The 20,123-nt window shown below is 42.3% G+C and overlaps 1 protein-coding gene across 1 annotated transcript in view; it reads right to left on the bottom strand.

The window, feature by feature from the left end:
* fbxo41 (F-box protein 41) overlaps positions 1–20,123 on the bottom strand; it is a 290,646-nt gene that overhangs the window by 209,338 nt on the left and 61,185 nt on the right. The window lies entirely within an intron of this gene.

Below are 20,123 nucleotides of genomic sequence, written 5' to 3'. Positions count from 1 at the left end.
TATTAGGGATTAATTGGAATAACTCCGCGCTGCTTGCTCGAAACGTGCTGAAATTTGGTGTGGTTGTGTGGCAGGTCACCCTTTATTAATCATGAAATGCACAAGTCTCTAGGACTTTCAGAAGAAAAGTTATTCAAAAATATCTTGTACTTTTTTTTTATAGATTTGGTGGTTTCACCATTTCCGAAGGTCGTAGAAGCTCGGGGATGGTCCCAATGGATCGGGCAGAGCCACATTAGTGGAGATGGAACCAACTTCCAAGTCTCTATGACCTTCAGAAAAAAAGTTATTGAACAATATCTTGAACTCCTATAGGTTTTCATCCCTAACCCTAACCCTAATCACAACCAAAAAATCAAACACTAATCACAACCCTAACCCTACCCCTTCCAAAGGTCGTAGAAGCTCGGGGGTGGTACCAATGGATCGGGCAGAGCCACATTAGTGGAGATGGAATCAACTTCCAAGTCTCTATGACCTTCAGAAAAAAAGTTATTGAACAATATATTGAACTCCTATAGGTTTTCATCCCTAACCCTAACCCTAATCACAACCAAAAAATCAAACACTAATCACAACCCTAACCCTACCCCTTCCAAAGGTCGTAGAAGCTCGGGGGTGGTACCAATGGATCGGGCATAGCCACATTAGTAGAGATGGAACCAACTTCCAAGTCTCTATGACCTACAGAAAAAAAGTTTTTGAAGAATATCTTGAGCTCCAATGGGTATTCATCCCTAACCCTAACCCTAACCCTAATCACAACCCTAACCCTAACCCTAATTGCAACCCTAACCCTAACCCTAATTGCAACCCTAACCCATATTAGGGATTAATTGGAATAACTCCGCGCTGCTTGCTCGAAACGTGCTGAAATTCGGTGTGGTTGTGTGGCAGGCCACCCTTTATTAATCATGAAATGCACAAGTCTCTAGGACTTTCAGAAGAAAAGTTATTCAAAAATATCTTGTACTTTTTTTTTATAGATTTGCTGGTTTCACCATTTCCGAAGGTCGTAGAAGCTCGGGGATGGTCCCAATGGATCGGGCAGAGCCACATTAGTGGAGATGGAACCAACTTCCAAGTCTCTATGACCTTCAGAAAAAAAGTTATTGAACAATATCTTGAACTCCTATAGGTTTTCATTCCTAACCCTAACCCTAATCACAACCAAAAAATCAAACACTAATCACAACCCTAACCCTACCCCTTCCAAAGGTCGTAGAAGCTCGGGGGTGGTACCAATGGATCGGGCATAGCCACATTAGTGGAGATGGAACCAACTTCCAAGTCTCTATGACCTACAGAAAAAAAGTTATTGAAGAATATCTTGAGCTCCAATGGGTATTCATCCCTAACCCTAACCCTAATAGCAACCCTAACCCTAACCCTAATTGCAACCCTAACCCATATTAGGGATTAATTGGAATATCTCTGCGCTGCTTGCTCGAAACGTGCTGAAATTCGGTGTGGTTCTGTGGCAGGCCACCCTTTATTAATCATGAAATGCACAAGTCTCTAGGACTTTCAGAAGAAAAGTTATTCAAAAATATCTTGTACTTTTTTTTATAGATTTGGTGGTTTCACCATTTCCGAAGGTCGTAGAAGCTCGGGGATGGTACCAATGGATCGGGCATAGCCACATTAGTGGAGATGGAACCAACTTCCAAGTCTCTATGACCTACAGAAAAAAAGTTATTGAAGAATATCTTGAGCTCCAATGGGTATTCATCCCTAACCCTAACCCTAATAGCAACCCTAACCCTAACCCTAATCACAACCCTAACCCTAACCCTAATTGCAACCCTAACCCATATTAGGGATTAATTGGAATAACTCCGCGCTCCTTGCTCGAAACGTGCTGAAATTCGGTGTGGTTGTGTGGCAGGCCACCTTTTATTAATCATGAAATGCACAAGTCTCTAGGACTTTCAGAAGAAAAGTTATTCAAAAATATCTTGTACTTTTTTTTTATAGATTTGCTGGTTTCACCATTTCCGAAGGTCGTAGAAGCTCGGGGATGGTCCCAATGGATCGGGCAGAGCCACATTAGTGGAGATGGAACCAACTTCCAAGTCTCTATGACCTTCAGAAAAAAAGTTATTGAACAATATCTTGAACTCCTATAGGTTTTCATCCCTAACCCTAACCCTAATCACAACCAAAAAATCAAACACTAATCACAACCCTAACCCTACCCCTTCCAAAGGTCGTAGAAGCTCGGGGGTGGTACCAATGGATCGGGCATAGCCACATTAGTGGAGATGGAACCAACTTCCAAGTCTCTATGACCTACAGAAAAAAAGTTATTGAAGAATATCTTGAGCTCCAATGGGTATTCATCCCTAACCCTAACCCTAATAGCAACCCTAACCCTAACCCTAATCACAACCCTAACCCTAACCCTAATTGCAACCCTAACCCATATTAGGGATTAATTGGAATATCTCTGCGCTGCTTGCTCGAAACGTGCTGAAATTCGGTGTGGTTCTGTGGCAGGCCACCCTTTATTAATCATGAAATGCACAAGTCTCTAGGACTTTCAGAAGAAAAGTTATTCAAAAATATCTTGTACTTTTTTTTAATAGATTTGGTGGTTTCACCATTTCCGAAGGTCGTAGAAGCTCGGGGATGGTCCCAATGGATCGGGCAGAGCCACATTAGTGGAGATGGAATCAACTTCCAAGTCTCTATGACCTTCAGAAAAAAAGTTATTGAACAATATCTTGAACTCCTATAGGTTTTCATCCCTAACCCTAACCCTAATCACAACCAAAAAATCAAACACTAATCACAACCCTAACCCTACCCCTTCCAAAGGTCGTAGAAGCTCGGGGGTGGTACCAATGGATCGGGCATAGCCACATTAGTGGAGATGGAACCAACTTCCAAGTCTCTATGACCTACAGAAAAAAAGTTATTGAAGAATATCTTGAGCTCCAATGGGTATTCATCCCTAACCCTAACCCTAATAGCAACCCTAACCCTAACCCTAATCACAACCCTAACCCTAACCCTAATTGCAACCCTAACCCTAACCCTAATTGCAACCCTAACCCATATTAGGGATTAATTGGAATAACTCCGTGCTGCTTGCTCGAAACGTGCTGAAATTTGGTGTGGTTGTGTGGCAGGCCACCCTTTATTAATCATGAAATGCACAAGTCTCTAGGACTTTCAGAAGAAAAGTTATTCAAAAATATCTTGTACTTTTTTTTATAGATTTGGTGGTTTCACCATTTCCGAAGGTCGTAGAAGCTCGGGGATGGTCCCAATGGATCGGGCAGAGCCACATTAGTGGAGATGGAACCAACTTCCAAGTCTCTATGACCTTCAGAAAAAAAGTTATTGAACAATATCTTGAACTCCTATAGGTTTTCATCCCTAACCCTAACCCTAATCACAACCAAAAAATCAAACACTAATCACAACCCTAACCCTACCCCTTCCAACGGTCGTAGAAGCTCGGGGGTGGTACCAATGGATCGGGCATAGCCACATTAGTGGAGATGGAACCAACTTCCAAGTCTCTATGACCTACAGAAAAAAAGTTATTGAACAATATCTTGAACTCCTATAGGTTTTCATCCCTAACCCTAACCCTAATCACAACCAAAAAATCAAACACTAATCACAACCCTAACCCTACCCCTTCCAAAGGTCATAGAAGCTCGGGGGTGGTACCAATGGATCGGGCATAGCCACATTAGTGGAGATGGAACCAACTTCCAAGTCTCTATGACCTACAGAAAAAAAGTTATTGAAGAATATCTTGAGCTCCAATGGGCATTCATCCCTAACCCTAACCCTAAAAGCAACCCTAACCCTAACCCTAATTGCAACCCTAACCCATATTAGGGATTAATTGGAATAACTCCGCGCTGCTTGCTCGAAACGTGCTGAAATTCGGTGTGGTTGTGTGGCAGGCCACCCTTTATTAATCATGAAATGCACAAGTCTCTAGGACTTTCAGAAGAAAAGTTATTCAAAAATATCTTGTACTTTTTTTTTATAGATTTGGTGGTTTCACCATTTCCGAAGGTCATAGAAGCTCGGGGATGGTCCCAATGGATCGGGCAGAGCCACATTAGTGGAGATGGAACCAACTTCCAAGTCTCTATGACCTTCAGAAAAAAAGTTATTGAACAATATCTTGAACTCCTATAGGTTTTCATCCCTAACCCTAACCCTAATCACAACCAAAAAATCAAACACTAATCACAACCCTAACCCTACCCCTTCCAACGGTCGTAGAAGCTCGGGGGTGGTACCAATGGATCGGGCATAGCCACATTAGTGGAGATGGAACCAACTTCCAAGTCTCTATGACCTACAGAAAAAAAGTTATTGAAGAATATCTTGAGCTCCAATGGGTATTCATCCCTAACCCTAACCCTAATAGCAACCCTAACCCTAACCCTAATCACAACCCTAACCCTAACCCTAATTGCAACCCTAACCCTAACCCTAATTGCAACCCTAACCCATATTAGGGATTAATTGGAATAACTCCGCGCTGCTTGATCGAAACGTGCTGAAATTCGGTGTGGTTGTGTGGCAGGCCACCCTTTATTAATCATGAAATGCACAAGTCTCTAGGACTTTCAGAAGAAAAGTTATTCAAAAATATCTTGTACTTTTTTTTAATAGATTTGGTGGTTTCACCATTTCCGAAGGTCGTAGAAGCTCGGGGATGGTCCCAATGGATCGGGCAGAGCCCTTTTAGTGGAGATGGAACCAACTTCCAAGTCTCTATGACCTTCAGAAAAAATGTTATTGAACAATATCTTGAACTCCTATAGGTTTTCATCCCTAACCCTAACCCTAATCACAACCAAAAAATCAAACACTAATCACAACCCTAACCCTACCCCTTCCAAAGGTCGTAGAAGCTCGGGGGTGGTACCAATGGATCGGGCATGGCCACATTAGTGGAGATGGAACCAACTTCCAAGTCTCTATGACCTACAGAAAAAAAGTTATTGAAGAATATCTTGAGCTCCAATGGGTATTCATCCCTAACCCTAACCCTAATAGCAACCCTAACCCTAACCCTAATCACAACCCTAACCCTAACCCTAATTGCAACCCTAACCCTAACCCTAATTGCAACCCTAACCCATATTAGGGATTAATTGGAATAACTCCGCGCTCCTTGCTCGAAACGTGCTGAAATTCGGTGTGGTTGTGTGGCAGGCCACCTTTTATTAATCATGAAATGCACAAGTCTCTAGGACTTTCAGAAGAAAAGTTATTCAAAAATATCTTGTACTTTTTTTTTATAGATTTGCTGGTTTCACCATTTCCGAAGGTCGTAGAAGCTCGGGGATGGTCCCAATGGATCGGGCAGAGCCACATTAGTGGAGATGGAACCAACTTCCAAGTCTCTATGACCTTCAGAAAAAAAGTTATTGAACAATATCTTGAACTCCTATAGGTTTTCATCCCTAACCCTAACCCTAATCACAACCAAAAAATCAAACACTAATCACAACCCTAACCCTACCCCTTCCAAAGGTCGTAGAAGCTCGGGGGTGGTACCAATGGATCGGGCATAGCCACATTAGTGGAGATGGAACCAACTTCCAAGTCTCTATGACCTACAGAAAAAAAGTTATTGAAGAATATCTTGAGCTCCAATGGGTATTCATCCCTAACCCTAACCCTAATAGCAACCCTAACCCTAACCCTAATCACAACCCTAACCCTAACCCTAATTGCAACCCTAACCCATATTAGGGATTAATTGGAATATCTCTGCGCTGCTTGCTCGAAACGTGCTGAAATTCGGTGTGGTTCTGTGGCAGGCCACCCTTTATTAATCATGAAATGCACAAGTCTCTAGGACTTTCAGAAGAAAAGTTATTCAAAAATATCTTGTACTTTTTTTTAATAGATTTGGTGGTTTCACCATTTCCGAAGGTCGTAGAAGCTCGGGGATGGTCCCAATGGATCGGGCAGAGCCACATTAGTGGAGATGGAATCAACTTCCAAGTCTCTATGACCTTCAGAAAAAAAGTTATTGAACAATATCTTGAACTCCTATAGGTTTTCATCCCTAACCCTAACCCTAATCACAACCAAAAAATCAAACACTAATCACAACCCTAACCCTACCCCTTCCAAAGGTCGTAGAAGCTCGGGGGTGGTACCAATGGATCGGGCATAGCCACATTAGTGGAGATGGAACCAACTTCCAAGTCTCTATGACCTACAGAAAAAAAGTTATTGAAGAATATCTTGAGCTCCAATGGGTATTCATCCCTAACCCTAACCCTAATAGCAACCCTAACCCTAACCCTAATCACAACCCTAACCCTAACCCTAATTGCAACCCTAACCCTAACCCTAATTGCAACCCTAACCCATATTAGGGATTAATTGGAATAACTCCGTGCTGCTTGCTCGAAACGTGCTGAAATTTGGTGTGGTTGTGTGGCAGGCCACCCTTTATTAATCATGAAATGCACAAGTCTCTAGGACTTTCAGAAGAAAAGTTATTCAAAAATATCTTGTACTTTTTTTTATAGATTTGGTGGTTTCACCATTTCCGAAGGTCGTAGAAGCTCGGGGATGGTCCCAATGGATCGGGCAGAGCCACATTAGTGGAGATGGAACCAACTTCCAAGTCTCTATGACCTTCAGAAAAAAAGTTATTGAACAATATCTTGAACTCCTATAGGTTTTCATCCCTAACCCTAACCCTAATCACAACCAAAAAATCAAACACTAATCACAACCCTAACCCTACCCCTTCCAACGGTCGTAGAAGCTCGGGGGTGGTACCAATGGATCGGGCATAGCCACATTAGTGGAGATGGAACCAACTTCCAAGTCTCTATGACCTACAGAAAAAAAGTTATTGAACAATATCTTGAACTCCTATAGGTTTTCATCCCTAACCCTAACCCTAATCACAACCAAAAAATCAAACACTAATCACAACCCTAACCCTACCCCTTCCAAAGGTCGTAGAAGCTCGGGGGTGGTACCAATGGATCGGGCATAGCCACATTAGTGGAGATGGAACCAACTTCCAAGTCTCTATGACCTACAGAAAAAAAGTTATTGAAGAATATCTTGAGCTCCAATGGGCATTCATCCCTAACCCTAACCCTAAAAGCAACCCTAACCCTAACCCTAATTGCAACCCTAACCCATATTAGGGATTAATTGGAATAACTCCGCGCTGCTTGCTCGAAACGTGCTGAAATTCGGTGTGGTTGTGTGGCAGGCCACCCTTTATTAATCATGAAATGCACAAGTCTCTAGGACTTTCAGAAGAAAAGTTATTCAAAAATATCTTGTACTTTTTTTTTATAGATTTGGTGGTTTCACCATTTCCGAAGGTCATAGAAGCTCGGGGATGGTCCCAATGGATCGGGCAGAGCCACATTAGTGGAGATGGAACCAACTTCCAAGTCTCTATGACCTTCAGAAAAAAAGTTATTGAACAATATCTTGAACTCCTATAGGTTTTCATCCCTAACCCTAACCCTAATCACAACCAAAAAATCAAACACTAATCACAACCCTAACCCTACCCCTTCCAACGGTCGTAGAAGCTCGGGGGTGGTACCAATGGATCGGGCATAGCCACATTAGTGGAGATGGAACCAACTTCCAAGTCTCTATGACCTACAGAAAAAAAGTTATTGAAGAATATCTTGAGCTCCAATGGGTATTCATCCCTAACCCTAACCCTAATAGCAACCCTAACCCTAACCCTAATCACAACCCTAACCCTAACCCTAATTGCAACCCTAACCCTAACCCTAATTGCAACCCTAACCCATATTAGGGATTAATTGGAATAACTCCGCGCTGCTTGATCGAAACGTGCTGAAATTCGGTGTGGTTGTGTGGCAGGCCACCCTTTATTAATCATGAAATGCACAAGTCTCTAGGACTTTCAGAAGAAAAGTTATTCAAAAATATCTTGTACTTTTTTTTAATAGATTTGGTGGTTTCACCATTTCCGAAGGTCGTAGAAGCTCGGGGATGGTCCCAATGGATCGGGCAGAGCCCTTTTAGTGGAGATGGAACCAACTTCCAAGTCTCTATGACCTTCAGAAAAAATGTTATTGAACAATATCTTGAACTCCTATAGGTTTTCATCCCTAACCCTAACCCTAATCACAACCAAAAAATCAAACACTAATCACAACCCTAACCCTACCCCTTCCAAAGGTCGTAGAAGCTCGGGGGTGGTACCAATGGATCGGGCATGGCCACATTAGTGGAGATGGAACCAACTTCCAAGTCTCTATGACCTACAGAAAAAAAGTTATTGAAGAATATCTTGAGCTCCAATGGGTATTCATCCCTAACCCTAACCCTAATAGCAACCCTAACCCTAACCCTAATCACAACCCTAACCCTAACCCTAATTGCAACCCTAACCCTAACCCTAATCACAACCCTAACCCTAACCCTAATTGCAACCCTAACCCTAACCCTAATTGCAACCCTAACCCATATTAGGGATTAATTGGAATAACTCCGCGCTCCTTGCTCGAAACGTGCTGAAATTCGGTGTGGTTGTGTGGCAGGCCACCTTTTATTAATCATGAAATGCACAAGTCTCTAGGACTTTCAGAAGAAAAGTTATTCAAAAATATCTTGTACTTTTTTTTTATAGATTTGCTGGTTTCACCATTTCCGAAGGTCGTAGAAGCTCGGGGATGGTCCCAATGGATCGGGCAGAGCCACATTAGTGGAGATGGAACCAACTTCCAAGTCTCTATGACCTTCAGAAAAAAAGTTATTGAACAATATCTTGAACTCCTATAGGTTTTCATCCCTAACCCTAACCCTAATCACAACCAAAAAATCAAACACTAATCACAACCCTAACCCTACCCCTTCCAAAGGTCGTAGAAGCTCGGGGGTGGTACCAATGGATCGGGCATAGCCACATTAGTGGAGATGGAACCAACTTCCAAGTCTCTATGACCTACAGAAAAAAAGTTATTGAAGAATATCTTGAGCTCCAATGGGCATTCATCCCTAACCCTAACCCTAAAAGCAACCCTAACCCTAACCCTAATTGCAACCCTAACCCATATTAGGGATTAATTGGAATAACTCCGCGCTGCTTGCTCGAAACGTGCTGAAATTCGGTGTGGTTGTGTGGCAGGCCACCCTTTATTAATCATGAAATGCACAAGTCTCTAGGACTTTCAGAAGAAAAGTTATTCAAAAATATCTTGTACTTTTTTTTTATAGATTTGGTGGTTTCACCATTTCCGAAGGTCATAGAAGCTCGGGGATGGTCCCAATGGATCGGGCAGAGCCACATTAGTGGAGATGGAACCAACTTCCAAGTCTCTATGACCTTCAGAAAAAAAGTTATTGAACAATATCTTGAACTCCTATAGGTTTTCATCCCTAACCCTAACCCTAATCACAACCAAAAAATCAAACACTAATCACAACCCTAACCCTACCCCTTCCAACGGTCGTAGAAGCTCGGGGGTGGTACCAATGGATCGGGCATAGCCACATTAGTGGAGATGGAACCAACTTCCAAGTCTCTATGACCTACAGAAAAAAAGTTATTGAAGAATATCTTGAGCTCCAATGGGTATTCATCCCTAACCCTAACCCTAATAGCAACCCTAACCCTAACCCTAATCACAACCCTAACCCTAACCCTAATTGCAACCCTAACCCTAACCCTAATTGCAACCCTAACCCATATTAGGGATTAATTGGAATAACTCCGCGCTGCTTGATCGAAACGTGCTGAAATTCGGTGTGGTTGTGTGGCAGGCCACCCTTTATTAATCATGAAATGCACAAGTCTCTAGGACTTTCAGAAGAAAAGTTATTCAAAAATATATTGTACTTTTTTTTAATAGATTTGGTGGTTTCACCATTTCCGAAGGTCGTAGAAGCTCGGGGATGGTCCCAATGGATCGGGCAGAGCCCTTTTAGTGGAGATGGAACCAACTTCCAAGTCTCTATGACCTTCAGAAAAAATGTTATTGAACAATATCTTGAACTCCTATAGGTTTTCATCCCTAACCCTAACCCTAATCACAACCAAAAAATCAAACACTAATCACAACCCTAACCCTACCCCTTCCAAAGGTCGTAGAAGCTCGGGGGTGGTACCAATGGATCGGGCATGGCCACATTAGTGGAGATGGAACCAACTTCCAAGTCTCTATGACCTACAGAAAAAAAGTTATTGAAGAATATCTTGAGCTCCAATGGGTATTCATCCCTAACCCTAACCCTAATTGCAACCCTAACCCTAACCCTAATCACAACCCTAACCCATATTAGGGATTAATTGGAATAACTCTGCGCTGCTTGCTCGAAACGTGCTGAAATTCGGTGTGGTTGTGTGGCAGGCCACCCTTTATTAATCATGAAATGCACAAGTCTCTAGGACTTTCAGAAGAAAAGTTATTCAAAAATATCTTGTACTTTTTTTTTATAGATTTGGTGGTTTCACCATTTCCGAAGGTCGTAGAAGCTCGGGGATGGTCCCAATGGATCGGGCAGAGCCACTTTAGTGGAGATGGAACCAACTTCCAAGTCTCTATGACCTTCAGAAAAAAAGTTATTGAACAATATCTTGAACTCCTATAGGTTTTCATCCCTAACCCTAACCCTAATCACAACCAAAAAATCAAACACTAATCACAACCCTAACCCTACCCCTTCCAAAGGTCGTAGAAGCTCGGGGGTGGTACCAATGGATCGGGCATAGCCACATTAGTGGAGATGGAACCAACTTCCAAGTCTCTATGACCTACAGAAAAAAAGTTATTGAAGAATATCTTGAGCTCCAATGGGTATTCATCCCTAACCCTAACCCTAATAGCAACCCTAACCCTAACCCTAATCACAACCCTAACCCTAACCCTAATTGCAACCCTAACCCTGACCCTAACCCTAACCCTAATTGCAACCCTAACCCATATTAGGGATTAATTGGAATAACTCCGCGCTGCTTGCTCGAAACGTGCTGAAATTCGGTGTGGTTGTGTGGCAGGCCACCCTTTATTAATCATGAAATGCACAAGTCTCTAGGACTTTCAGAAGAAAAGTTATTCAAAAATATCTTGTACTTTTTTTTTATAGATTTGGTGGTTTCACCATTTCCGAAGGTCGTAGAAGCTCGGGGAAGGATCCCAATGGATCGGGCAGAGCCACATTAGTGGAGATGGAACCAACTTCCAAGTCTCTATGACCTTCAGAAAAAAAGTTATTGAACAATATCTTGAACTCCTATAGGTTTTCATCCCTAACCCTAACCCTAATCACAACCAAAAAATCAAACACTAATCACAACCCTAACCCTACCCCTTCCAAAGGTCGTAGAAGCTCGGGGGTGGTACCAATGGATCGGGCATAGCCACATTAGTGGAGATGGAACCAACTTCCAAGTCTCTATGACCTACAGAAAAAAAGTTATTGAAGAATATCTTGAGCTCCAATGGGTATTCATCCCTAACCCTAACCCTAATAGCAACCCTAACCCTAACCCTAATCACAACCCTAACCCTAACCCTAATTGCAACCCTAACCCTAACCCTAATTGCAACCCTAACCCATATTAGGGATTAATTGGAATAACTCCGCGCTGCTTGCTCGAAACGTGCTGAAATTCGGTGTGGTTGTGTGGCAGGCCACCCTTTATTAATCATGAAATGCACAAGTCTCTAGGACTTTCAGAAGAAAAGTTATTCAAAAATATCTTGTACTTTTTTTTTATAGATTTGGTGGTTTCACCATTTCCGAAGGTCGTAGAAGCTCGGGGATGGTCCCAATGGATCGGGCAGAGCCACATTAGTGGAGATGGAACCAACTTCCAAGTCTCTATGACCTTCAGAAAAAAAGTTATTGAACAATATCTTGAACTCCTATAGGTTTTCATCCCTAACCCTAACCCTAATCACAACCAAAAAATCAAACACTAATCACAACCCTAACCCTACCCCTTCCAAAGGTCGTAGAAGCTCGGGGGTGGTACCAATGGATCGGGCATAGCCACATTAGTGGAGATGGAACCAACTTCCAAGTCTCTATGACCTACAGAAAAAAAGTTATTGAAGAATATCTTGAGCTCCAATGGGTATTCATCCCTAACCCTAACCCTAATAGCAACCCTAACCCTAACCCTAATCACAACCCTAACCCTAACCCTAATTGCAACCCTAACCCTAACCCTAATTGCAACCCTAACCCATATTAGGGATTAATTGGAATATCTCTGCGCTGCTTGCTCGAAACGTGCTGAAATTCGGTGTGGTTGTGTGGCAGGCCACCCTTTATTAATCATGAAATGCACAAGTCTCTAGGACTTTCAGAAGAAAAGTTATTCAAAAATATCTTGTACTTTTTTTTAATAGATTTGGTGATTTCACCATTTCCGAAGGTCTTAGAAGCTCGGGGATGGTCCCAATGGATCGGGCAGAGCCACATTAGTGGAGATGGAATCAACTTCCAAGTCTCTATGACCTTCAGAAAAAAAGTTATTGAACAATATCTTGAACTCCTATAGGTTTTCATCCCTAACCCTAACCCTAATCACAACCAAAAAATCAAACACTAATCACAACCCTAACCCTACCCCTTCCAAAGGTCGTAGAAGCTCGGGGGTGGTACCAATGGATCGGGCATAGCCACATTAGTGGAGATGGAACCAACTTCCAAGTCTCTATGACCTACAGAAAAAAAGTTATTGAAGAATATCTTGAGCTCCAATGGGCATTCATCCCTAACCCTAACCCTAAAAGCAACCCTAACCCTAACCCTAATTGCAACCCTAACCCATATTAGGGATTAATTGGAATAACTCCGCGCTGCTTGCTCGAAACGTGCTGAAATTCGGTGTGGTTGTGTGGCAGGCCACCCTTTATTAATCATGAAATGCACAAGTCTCTAGGACTTTCAGAAGAAAAGTTATTCAAAAATATCTTGTACTTTTTTTTTATAGATTTGGTGGTTTCACCATTTCCGAAGGTCGTAGAAGCTCGGGGAAGGATCCCAATGGATCGGGCAGAGCCACATTAGTGGAGATGGAACCAACTTCCAAGTCTCTATGACCTTCAGAAAAAAAGTTATTGAACAATATCTTGAACTCCTATAGGTTTTCATCCCTAACCCTAACCCTAATCACAACCAAAAAATCAAACACTAATCACAACCCTAACCCTACCCCTTCCAAAGGTCGTAGAAGCTCGGGGGTGGTACCAATGGATCGGGCATAGTCACATTAGTGGAGATGGAACCCACTTCCAAGTCTCTATGACCTACAGAAAAAAAGTTATTGAAGAATATCTTGAGCTCCAATGGGTATTCATCCCTAACCCTAACCCTAATAGCAACCCTAACCCTAACCCTAATCACAACCCTAACCCTAACCCTAATTGCAACCCTAACCCTAACCCTAATTGCAACCCTAACCCATATTAGGGATTAATTGGAATAACTCCGCGCTGCTTGCTCGAAACGTGCTGAAATTCGGTGTGGTTGTGTGGCAGGCCACCCTTTATTAATCATGAAATGCACAAGTCTCTAGGACTTTCAGAAGAAAAGTTATTCAAAAATATCTTGTACTTTTTTTTTATAGATTTGGTGGTTTCACCATTTCCGAAGGTCGTAGAAGCTCGGGGATGGTCCCAATGGATCGGGCAGAGCCACATTAGTGGAGATGGAACCAACTTCCAAGTCTCTATGACCTTCAGAAAAAAAGTTATTGAACAATATCTTGAACTCCTATAGGTTTTCATCCCTAACCCTAACCCTAATCACAACCAAAAAATCAAACACTAATCACAACCCTAACCCTACCCCTTCCAAAGGTCGTAGAAGCTCGGGGGTGGTACCAATGGATCGGGCATAGCCACATTAGTGGAGATGGAACCAACTTCCAAGTCTCTATGACCTACAGAAAAAAAGTTATTGAAGAATATCTTGAGCTCCAATGGGTATTCATCCCTAACCCTAACCCTAATAGCAACCCTAACCCTAACCCTAATCACAACCCTAACCCATATTAGGGATTAATTGGAATAACTCCGCGCTGCTTGCTCGAAACGTGCTGAAATTCGGTGTGGTTGTGTGGCAGGCCACCCTTTATTAATCATGAAATGCACAAGTCTCTAGGACTTTCAGAAGAAAAGTTATTCAAAAATATCTTGTACTTTTTTTTAATAGATTTGGTGGTTTCACCATTTCCGAAGGTCGTAGAAGCTCGGGGATGGTCCCAATGGATCGGGCAGAGCCCTTTTAGTGGAGATGGAACCAACTTCCAAGTCTCTATGACCTTCAGAAAAAAAGTTATTGAACAATATCTTGAACTCCTATAGGTTTTCATCCCTAACCCTAACCCTAATCACAACCAAAAAATCAAACACTAATCACAACCCTAACCCTACCCCTTCCAAAGGTCGTAGAAGCTCGGGGGTGGTACCAATGGATCGGGCATAGCCACATTAGTGGAGATGGAACCAACTTCCAAGTCTCTATGACCTACAGAAAAAAAGTTATTGAAGAATATCTTGAGCTCCAATGGGTATTCATCCCTAACCCTAACCCTAATAGCAACCCTAACCCTAACCCTAATCACAACCCTAACCCATATTAGGGATTAATTGGAATAACTCCGCGCTGCTTGCTCGAAACGTGCTGAAATTCGGTGTGGTTGTGTGGCAGGCCACCCTTTATTAATCATGAAATGCACAAGTCTCTAGGACTTTCAGAAGAAAAGTTATTCAAAAATATCTTGTACTTTTTTTTTATAGATTTGGTGGTTTCACCATTTCCGAAGGTCGTAGAAGCTCGGGGATGGTCCCAATGGATCGGGCAGAACCACTTTAGTGGAGATGGAACCAACTTCCAAGTCTCTATGACCTTCAGAAAAAAAGTTATTGAACAATATCTTGAACTCCTATAGGTTTTCATCCCTAACCCTAACCCTAATCACAACCAAAAAATCAAACACTAATCACAACCCTAACCCTACCCCTTCCAAAGGTCGTAGAAGCTCGGGGGTGGTACCAATGGATCGGGCATAGCCACATTAGTGGAGATGGAACCAACTTCCAAGTCTCTATGACCTACAGAAAAAAAGTTATTGAAGAATATCTTGAGCTCCAATGGGCATTCATCCCTAACCCTAACCCTAATAGCAACCCTAACCCTAACCCTAATCACAACCCTAACCCTAACCCTAATTGCAACCCTAACCCTAACCCTAATTGCAACCCTAACCCATATTAGGGATTAATTGGAATATCTCTGCGCTGCTTGCTCGAAACGTGCTGAAATTCGGTGTGGTTGTGTGGCAGGCCACCCTTTATTAATCATGAAATGCACAAGTCTCTAGGACTTTCAGAAGAAAAGTTATTCAAAAATATCTTGTACTTTTTTTTTATAGATTTGGTGGTTTCACCATTTCCGAAGGTCGTAGAAGCTCGGGGATGGTCCCAATGGATCGGGCAGAGCCACTTTAGTGGAGATGGAACCAACTTCCAAGTCTCTATGACCTTCAGAAAAAAAGTTATTGAACAATATCTTGAACTCCTATAGGTTTTCATCCCTAACCCTAACCCTAATCACAACCAAAAAATCAAACACTAATCACAACCCTAACCCTACCCCTTCCAAAGGTCGTAGAAGCTCGGGGGTGGTACCAATGGATCGGGCATAGCCACATTAGTGGAGATGGAACCAACTTCCAAGTCTCTATGACCTACAGAAAAAAAGTTATTGAAGAATATCTTGAGCTCCAATGGGTATTCATCCCTAACCCTAACCCTAATAGCAACCCTAACCCTAACCCTAATCACAACCCTAACCCTAACCCTAATTGCAACCCTAACCCTAACCCTAATTGCAACCCTAACCCATATTAGGGATTAATTGGAATAACTCCGCGCTGCTTGCTCGAAACGTGCTGAAATTCGGTGTGGTTGTGTGGCAGGCCACCCTTTATTAATCATGAAATGCACAAGTCTCTAGGACTTTCAGAAGAAAAGTTATTCAAAAATATCTTGTACTTTTTTTTTATAGATTTGGTGGTTTCACCATTTCCGAAGGTCGTAGAAGCTCGGGGATGGTCCCAATGGATCGGGCAGAGCCACTTTAGTGGAGATGGAACCAACTTCCAAGTCTCTATGACCTTCAGAAAAAAAGTTATTGAACAATATCTTGAACTCCTATAGGTTTTCATCCCTAACCCTAACCCTAATCACAACCAAAAAATCAAACACTAATCACAACCCTAACACTACCCCTTCCAAAGGTCGTAGAAGCTCGGGGGTGGTACCAATGGATCGGGCATAGCCACATTAGTGGAGATGGAACCAACTTCCAAGTCTCTATGACCTACAGAAAAAAAGTTATTGAAGAATATCTTGAGCTCCAATGGGTATTCATCCCTAACCCTAACCCTAATAGCAACCCTAACCCTAACCCTAATCACAACCCTAACCCTAACCCTAATTGCAACCCTAACCCTAACTCTAACCCTAACCCTAATTGCAACCCTAACCCATATTAGGGATTAATTGGAATAACTCCGCGCTGCTTGCTCGAAACGTGCTGAAATTTGGTGTGGTTGTGTGGCAGGCCACCCTTTATTAATCATGAAATGCACAAGTCTCTAGGACTTTCAGAAGAAAAGTTATTCAAAAATATCTTGTACTTTTTTTTTATAGATTTGGTGGTTTCACCATTTCCGAAGGTCGTAGAAGCTCGGGGAAGGATCCCAATGGATCGGGCAGAGCCACATTAGTGGAGATGGAACCAACTTCCAAGTCTCTATGACCTTCAGAAAAAAAGTTATTGAACAATATCTTGAACTCCTATAGGTTTTCATCCCTAACCCTAACCCTAATCACAACCAAAAAATCAAACACTAATCACAACCCTAACCCTACCCCTTCCAAAGGTCGTAGAAGCTCGGGGGTGGTACCAATGGATCGGGCATAGCCACATTAGTGGAGATGGAACCAACTTCCAAGTCTCTATGACCTACAGAAAAAAAGTTATTGAAGAATATCTTGAGCTCCAATGGGTATTCATCCCTAACCCTAACCCTAATAGCAACCCTAACCCTAACCCTAATCACAACCCTAACCCTAACCCTAATTGCAACCCTAACCCTAACCCTAATTGCAACCCTAACCCATATTAGGGATTAATTGGAATAACTCCGCGCTGCTTGCTCGAAACGTGCTGAAATTTGGTGTGGTTGTGTGGCAGGCCACCCTTTATTAATCATGAAATGCACAAGTCTCTAGGACTTTCAGAAGAAAAGTTATTCAAAAATATCTTGTACTTTTTTTTTATAGATTTGGTGGTTTCACCATTTCCGAAGGTCGTAGAAGCTCGGGGATGGTCCCAATGGATCGGGCAGAGCCACTTTAGTGGAGATGGAACCAACTTCCAAGTCTCTATGACCTTCAGAAAAAAAGTTATTGAACAATATCTTGAACTCCTATAGGTTTTCATCCCTAACCCTAACCCTAATCACAACCAAAAAATCAAACACTAATCACAACCCTAACCCTACCCCTTCCAAAGGTCGTAGAAGCTCGGGGGTGGTACCAATGGATCGGGCATAGCCACATTAGTGGAGATGGAACCAACTTCCAAGTCTCTATGACCTACAGAAAAAAAGTTATTGAAGAATATCTTGAGCTCCAATGGGTATTCATCCCTAACCCTAACCCTAATAGCAACCCTAACCCTAACCCTAATCACAACCCTAACCCATATTAGGGATTAATTGGAATAACTCCGCGCTGCTTGCTCGAAACGTGCTGAAATTCGGTGTGGTTGTGTGGCAGGCCACCCTTTATTAATCATGAAATGCACAAGTCTCTAGGACTTTCAGAAGAAAAGTTATTCAAAAATATCTTGTACTTTTTTTTTATAGATTTGGTGGTTTCACCATTTCCGAAGGTCGTAGAAGCTCGGGGATGGTCCCAATGGATCGGGCAGAACCACTTTAGTGGAGATGGAACCAACTTCCAAGTCTCTATGACCTTCAGAAAAAAAGTTATTGAACAATATCTTGAACTCCTATAGGTTTTCATCCCTAACCCTAACCCTAATCACAACCAAAAAATCAAACACTAATCACAACCCTAACCCTACCCCTTCCAAAGGTCGTAGAAGCTCGGGGGTGGTACCAATGGATCGGGCATAGCCACATTAGTGGAGATGGAACCAACTTCCAAGTCTCTATGACCTACAGAAAAAAAGTTATTGAAGAATATCTTGAGCTCCAATGGGCATTCATCCCTAACCCTAACCCTAAAAGCAACCCTAACCCTAACCCTAATTGCAACCCTAACCCATATTAGGGATTAATTGGAATAACTCCGCGCTGCTTGCTCGAAACGTGCTGAAATTCGGTGTGGTTGTGTGGCAGGCCACCCTTTATTAATCATGAAATGAACAAGTCTCTAGGACTTTCAGAAGAAAAGTTATTCAAAAATATCTTGTACTTTTTTTTTATAGATTTGGTGGTTTCACCATTTCCGAAGGTCGTAGAAGCTCGGGGATGGTCCCAATGGATCGGGCAGAGCCACTTTAGTGGAGATGGAACCAACTTCCAAGTCTCTATGACCTTCAGAAAAAAAGTTATTGAACAATATCTTGAACTCCTATAGGTTTTCATCCCTAACCCTAACCCTAATCACAACCAAAAAATCAAACACTAATCACAACCCTAACCCTACCCCTTCCAAAGGTCGTAGAAGCTCGGGGGTGGTACCAATGGATCGGGCATAGCCACATTAGTGGAGATGGAACCAACTTCCAAGTCTCTATGACCTACAGAAAAAAAGTTATTGAAGAATATCTTGAGCTCCAATGGGCATTCATCCCTAACCCTAACCCTAATAGCAACCCTAACCCTAACCCTAATCACAACCCTAACCCTAACCCTAATTGCAACCCTAACCCTAACCCTAATTGCAACCCTAACCCATATTAGGGATTAATTGGAATATCTCTGCGCTGCTTGCTCGAAACGTGCTGAAATTCGGTGTGGTTGTGTGGCAGGCCACCCTTTATTAATCATGAAATGCACAAGTCTCTAGGACTTTCAGAAGAAAAGTTATTCAAAAATATCTTGTACTTTTTTTTTATAGATTTGGTGGTTTCACCATTTCCGAAGGTCGTAGAAGCTCGGGGATGGTCCCAATGGATCGGGCAGAGCCACTTTAGTGGAGATGGAACCAACTTCCAAGTCTCTATGACCTTCAGAAAAAAAGTTATTGAACAATATCTTGAACTCCTATAGGTTTTCATCCCTAACCCTAACCCTAATCACAACCAAAAAATCAAACACTAATCACAACCCTAACCCTACCCCTTCCAAAGGTCGTAGAAGCTCGGGGGTGGTACCAATGGATCGGGCATAGCCACATTAGTGGAGATGGAACCAACTTCCAAGTCTCTATGACCTACAGAAAAAAAGTTATTGAAGAATATCTTGAGCTCCAATGGGTATTCATCCCTAACCCTAACCCTAATAGCAACCCTAACCCTAACCCTAATCACAACCCTAACCCTAACCCTAATTGCAACCCTAACCCTAACCCTAATTGCAACCCTAACCCATATTAGGGATTAATTGGAATAACTCCGCGCTGCTTGCTCGAAACGTGCTGAAATTCGGTGTGGTTGTGTGGCAGGCCACCCTTTATTAATCATGAAATGCACAAGTCTCTAGGACTTTCAGAAGAAAAGTTATTCAAAAATATCTTGTACTTTTTTTTTATAGATTTGGTGGTTTCACCATTTCCGAAGGTCGTAGAAGCTCGGGGATGGTCCCAATGGATCGGGCAGAGCCACTTTAGTGGAGATGGAACCAACTTCCAAGTCTCTATGACCTTCAGAAAAAAAGTTATTGAACAATATCTTGAACTCCTATAGGTTTTCATCCCTAACCCTAACCCTAATCACAACCAAAAAATCAAACACTAATCACAACCCTAACACTACCCCTTCCAAAGGTCGTAGAAGCTCGGGGGTGGTACCAATGGATCGGGCATAGCCACATTAGTGGAGATGGAACCAACTTCCAAGTCTCTATGACCTACAGAAAAAAAGTTATTGAAGAATATCTTGAGCTCCAATGGGTA

Source organism: Paralichthys olivaceus, chromosome 8 (genome assembly GCF_024713975.1).
Source record: "Paralichthys olivaceus isolate ysfri-2021 chromosome 8, ASM2471397v2, whole genome shotgun sequence".
In the NCBI taxonomy this organism is placed as follows: domain Eukaryota; kingdom Metazoa; phylum Chordata; class Actinopteri; order Pleuronectiformes; family Paralichthyidae; genus Paralichthys; species Paralichthys olivaceus.
The sequence above is the reverse complement of the archived record's forward strand: the minus strand, read 5'-3'. Positions and strand labels throughout refer to the sequence as shown.